Source organism: Ruditapes philippinarum, unplaced genomic scaffold, assembly GCF_026571515.1.
Source record: "Ruditapes philippinarum isolate M1 unplaced genomic scaffold, ASM2657151v2 ctg14188_1_1_1_1, whole genome shotgun sequence".
Lineage (NCBI taxonomy): Eukaryota > Metazoa > Mollusca > Bivalvia > Venerida > Veneridae > Ruditapes > Ruditapes philippinarum.
Window position 1 is genome coordinate 14,592 of NW_026855255.1, and position 6,002 is coordinate 20,593.

At 30.8% G+C, this 6,002-nt stretch overlaps 1 long non-coding RNA gene across 1 annotated transcript; it reads left to right on the forward strand.

Annotated features, from left to right (window-relative positions):
- Positions 1–503: 503 nt before the first annotated feature.
- On the forward strand, positions 504–4,497 carry LOC132742655 (uncharacterized). The gene is made up of 4 exons (XR_009627456.1): positions 504–658; positions 1,139–1,210; positions 1,680–1,941; positions 4,344–4,497. It is a non-coding gene; the product is annotated as an uncharacterized LOC132742655 (long non-coding RNA).
- The last annotated feature ends 1,505 nt before the right edge of the window (positions 4,498–6,002 follow it).

The following is a 6,002-nucleotide window of genomic DNA, read 5'->3' on the forward strand; positions in this document are numbered from 1 at the left end:
GACAAGTTGAAATATGTACATATGACTATCATTTAAATATCCACATCTTAATACTTTTATTTTATTTTCATCAAACGATCTGACAATTGTTATATTCAAAATATCGCTATAAATAGAAATAATTTTTGAAAACATCTTCCTGTTTCGAAACTTCATTTTTAAATTATCAATTAATCAATTGTACAGTATATAGCAAAATAATTATCATGATTTTTATTAACAGAGGGATGCTATAACTAAAACCTGGTGGGGAAAAGGTAAAGAAAATGGCACAGAAGCCAGACAACCGGGCCAATTTATTTCGCTTACAAATTATCATCATAGATGGAGGCCTCCTTGTTCTAAGAAATATCATTGACCAGACCCTGTCTGCTAAAGGAATAACCCTAAGTGCATGTTTAAAATAACGAAAAGGCAACAATTACACGTTTTTAAAAAGCCGCGGTGTTATAACACAGGTACAATATGACATATTGTTTCCAACTGGTGGCCAAGCCCCAACTTCGTCAGAGATGGACTTCACGCTGATCACTTGTCTTCTAAGATGCTTGAAGTGTTTTTGGATTGAATAAGAAATTTGACTGGAACACAAAACCTATTGCAACCGATTTAACAGTTGAGGCAGACATATATCGGTTTAAAAGCCTATCGAAATGAAGTAAGTACGCCGTAAAAAAGTCATTACTTTTAGAAAATTTTCACAGTGACAGAAGAATGACATATAATTTCTTAAAAATATATCTTATATTTTAACGGTACTAACAAGAATGTTTTATTGAATCTTTAATTTTGGGCAAAAAACACTATTTTCACTAAATAAAAATATTTTTGGGTTTTTTTTCTAAAGGAGAAAAAGTGCCATTTTAAAAGGGAAAATAAAAATTTTATTTTCATGATTTCCCCGTATTATGCCCTTAAATTTAAAATTTCCCTTTTTTTGACTACATGGGTACCCTTTAGGGGCTAAAGTAAGGAAACTCCCAAACATTTTTAAATTTTAAATCTTCATGACATCATTGAAAAATTAAAAAAAAATCAAACATGTTTCTGGTAAAACGTTTACTTAATTATTTTCATTAAACAGACATTTGCAGGTATGTTTCTGCTAATACACTTGTTATGCGAATTATCATTTCAGATATGTCATGTACCTACGACAACTGTTATACAACCCAATGCCTTTGTCAATTGGTGGAATGACATTGAGCAGGTAAGCACAATTGTTTGATAATAGGGTTATTATATTAATATGCAAGTCCCTCCAATTCATACCTCCAAGAGCGACGGTACTGTGAATTTTCTAGAGCGTTAACATGTTATAGATTAACATTATAAGTGTGTTGTAATAACTGTTCCACTTTTATCATATTATGAACTTTATTAATGCCAGAAAAGAAACGCTAAGATCATTATTTCTACAGTATAAGTAAAAACCTTTTTCAAGTTTGTCCTCAAGATGATGCAGTTGTAAAACTTATATCAAGAAAATCAGCCGATGACAGGGTTGTATAGATTAACAATGCGTTTGTTTTACATACTCTTATACATTTTATTTGATAATGTCTGAGTATCCGAACGACATATCGTTAACATAATAAAATAAACCAACACAATAACTGATTGGTTTTCAAAATAAAAAGATAACCACAATCATGCTACTTAGTCCGGATTCCTTTCAGATACTTGTTCGACGAAGTTCTCCAGCTCTGAACATTCATCAAGCGATAGCCGATTTTGAAGGTTGTCCTCTAGATCCAGAGGAAGAGAAAAGGATACAAGAAGAAATAAAAAGGTGGAAGGACTATGAAGCCGATGTTGATCGATTGAATGAGGAAATGAAAAAAGTGCAAACAGATGTTATAGAAGTGAAGAAAGAAGTAGAAGCAGAGTTTACTGGAATGAAGAAAGAAATCGAGGCGATAAAAGAACGACAAGATGCAGGTATGTTTTTTTTTCAATATTTGTAATTGTTTATCATTACTAATATTGATTGCACAACATAAACATCTGTTAAATGTTAATGCCTAATCATAAATACATGTTTGAATATCTGACAGACTTGTAAAGAAGAAAGTAATTGTTCTATTCAAAACCGAGGTGTTGATTTTACGAAAAATACTGACAAGAATAAGAGCAAGTTACAAATATCTGAAATTGATTAAGTCTCTTCACAAATTTGCTATTGAAAACGTAAGATAAAACATAACTTTATTGATTCAGAATGTTAATAAACTTTCGAAGAAAAATCATCAATAGCTTTCAATACCTTGTAGAGGAATATAAATACAGTAAGTAAGTAAGTTAGTATGTAAATCCTTTATAATAATTAGTGGCTTTAAAATTATAAGTGTTAAAATAGTTCACATAGATAAACAAAATAAAAAATTGCAAAATGGCTATAATATTATTCACATAGTATACTATTCACTCTGCAAAAGTTATTTAATAACGTAACTCAAATGGTCTACCGAATATTTAATACATATTTAAAGGACAGAAATATTTATAATTTAGAAGAATTGACAAACAAAGTCTTGGTTGTGAACAAACTTAAAATACAATATATTTACTTGTTAATAAAGTGACGCCTTTAAATGTACGCCTTTACTGCGTATTTCGCTACTTTTCCTGGGAAATGGTTCATGAAGTTTATTAATTCGTTTTTGATTGTCACTGAATTGTTAAGCCCTAGGTTTAAATAATGAAAATGATCATTTGGTATATGGTCATAGAAATTGCACACTTAAAAGAAAATGCTTTCGTCCTCAATTACTTGTAAATCACTGAAGGTATAAAGTCGCTGTTCGGGGTTTTCACCAATACATGTATGTGAAAAGGCTATACTGCAATGTTTGAAAGTTTAGTTATTAATTGAAAATATTTAGTTTTATAAGACTTGTAAAATGAGTGTCTTTAGAAAATTAATCAAGATATGTAACGATAAAATGAGAATCCCTACTTAAGAACACCCCAGAATTAAGACCACCCCGCTATTAAGACCATTTTTTGAAAGTACGGAATTTTTGTTCTTTGTGTCCATGGTTACATGATCCAGAATTAAGACCACCTCACTTATCCACTTTTAAGACCACCAGATTCAGTCCCATTTCTTTGTTTTGTTCTTTATTTGACCCCACTATTGAGACCACTGATTTAAAGTCAGCACCTACCTAGATCTTAAATTTGTTGTTATTATCAGCTTCAATGCTCTAATGCATGACACCTAATATCACAAGGTGTCAAAAACGAATGTAGGACAAAACCCCACCAGTTAAAACCCCACCACTCAAAATTTTATAGAGTGGACAAAACCCCACCACTACATTTCATAGAGTGGACAAAACCCCACCACTAAATTTTACAGAGTGGACAAAACCCCACCACTTCCGTTTTATAGAGTGGACAAAACTTTCTTGTAAACATGTTAAAAAACAAACAATTGTGCATCAGCAGAAACTCAAAATAATGTGTGAACAACTCATCAATAAGGAGTTACAGTTTGTAACACCTTTTTTGCAATCAAAACATCAATAAATAATCTGTTTTGTTCTTCAGGGATTAGGATTAAGTTTTTTTGTGTACAGTTTGTAACAACTTTTTTGCATATTGCACATGCAAGATGTACATGCATTGTTTATAAAATTGTTCATTCTTATATTACACAAAATTAATGTTATATTGAAATAAAAAAATAAAATGTGAAAAAAATGTGTATATTATATATATTATAATTAATCAAATCTTGCCCAATAAGTGGTGGGGTTTTGTCCACTCTGTGAAATTTAGTGGTGGGGTTTTGTCCACTCTATAAAATTTAGTGGTGGGGTTTTGTCCACTCTATAAAATTTTGAGTGGTGGGGTTTTAACTGGTGGGGTTTTGTCCGTCTTCCGTCAAAAACACTGTATATCATTGGGATATTGTATGAAATAAGGTGAGAAAGTAAATTTTAGAGTGGTTTAATCTTGCTTTAAACACATTGATTATGTGTTGAACGTATTTTTTATTTGATGGGTGAATTATGTACATCATATAATACTTAAAATTGATATTGAAAACAGACAAAATGGAATTTTATATTAAATTTCTTTCTTCCTATCAAATATTAATTTATAACATAGTTTTATGTTGTATTTGCAGGCATAATTATATTTTGTTTGTTCATAATAAATGACTAAAAAAGACCATGATCAAAAAGTGTGTAAGCATTGTTAAGAATATTCACAATTAAGACGCATTGATAAGAATATTCACAATTAAGACCACTCCTCAATTAAGACCACTTTGGTCTCGTCCCGATGGTGGTCTTAATTGAGGGTTTTTAATGTATCTATTTCATAACAAGATGCCACTGCAAAACAGACGGAAGAGGAAAAGTATCAAACTCACAAGAAGGGTAAGTAATTATTACTACATTTCTTTATCGATTGAGCCAAGGGTACGTAAAAATGATATACTTTTACATGAAAGACAGAACAGCAAGTGAATATTGGTGTACGTTTCAATCAATTGAAATAGGTTTAGTCAAACACATGCCCTCGGTGTTTTCATAAAAAGGTTTATATAATAATGTGTATATATGGATGTAACGGTCGGTAAGTATAGTTTAATATAGCAATAATTTCATTTATGTTCATTACAATACCAAAATATAATTTATTTTGTTAATTAAATCTGAAAACTAATTTTCACTTTGATAACACTGATGTAATATACAAATATAAATCATTCGAGTCTCAGCTTTAATGAAATGATCTTGATCAAGAGAAATAACTGCTCTGGTTGCTTATATTTCACTATTACATGGAATAGTTTGCCCTTTGAAACAAATATATAAAGGATATTGAATGAGTGTAAGTTCAACACTGAATTTATTGCACTAGTTGAATAAAATTATACATGTATTATGCGAGCCAGATTTAATAAAATTATATTATGCGAGCCTCTGGCGAGCATAATATTATTTTATTCAACGAGTTCAATAAATTCAGTAATGAACTTACACGAATTCAATATTCTTTTTATCACACACCTAAAATAAAGACCGTTTAAAGTGAAAAAATAGTCATTTTTCACTGACGCGCCAAGAGTATAACGTTAATATTTAGCGCGTCTTTACACTATGTTTGTGTAACGCTAATGATGTCACGTCAAAATATATGCACGTCCGTGCAATACCATTTTTACGGAGTCGCAAAATCGGCACGGTTGTATGATAAAAGAGGATTTTGAACGAGTGTACATGTAAGTTAAAACTGAATTTTTTGCACGAGTTGAATAAAATTATGTTATGCGAGCCTATGGCGAGCATAATATTATTTTATTCAACGAGTGCAATAAATTCAGTAATGAACTTACACGAATATAATATTCTTTTTATCACATATATAAAATAAGAACGGTAAACAGTTTTTACTGTTAAAAAGGAGTCATTTTTCATTGACGCGCCTATAGTACAACGCTTACATTTAGCGCGTCTTTACACTATGTTTGTATAACGCTAATGACGTCACGTCAAAATATATGCACGGCCGTGCAATACCATATTTATGGAGTTGCAAAATCGGCACGGTTGTGTGATAAAACAATTTTAGTAGTATTTTGAATGAAAAGTGCAAGGGTGTGTTTGTATGTGTGTTCCTTTTTATTTGTTTTCACACAATTTGCATAATTATATGCCAATAACATGAAAATAAATTTCCAAAGATTTGCTTATTATTTATAAACACAAGTTATATAGAGAATATTTGTTTAGTTCAGTGTAAGATCAGAATATATTTCACCGAGTGAGCACCAAAAGGTATATTTCACGAGTGGCGCAGCCACGAGTGAAATATGAACTTTTGGTGTTCACGAGGTGAAATATATTTCGATCTTACATTAAACTAAACAAATTTTCTTTTTATTATATGCAAAGAAACGTTTAAAAAGTCATTTCAAGTTAGTACTAAATGAAAAGGGCGCCAAATAATAATACAACGTGACGTCATTTAAGACGTCACGT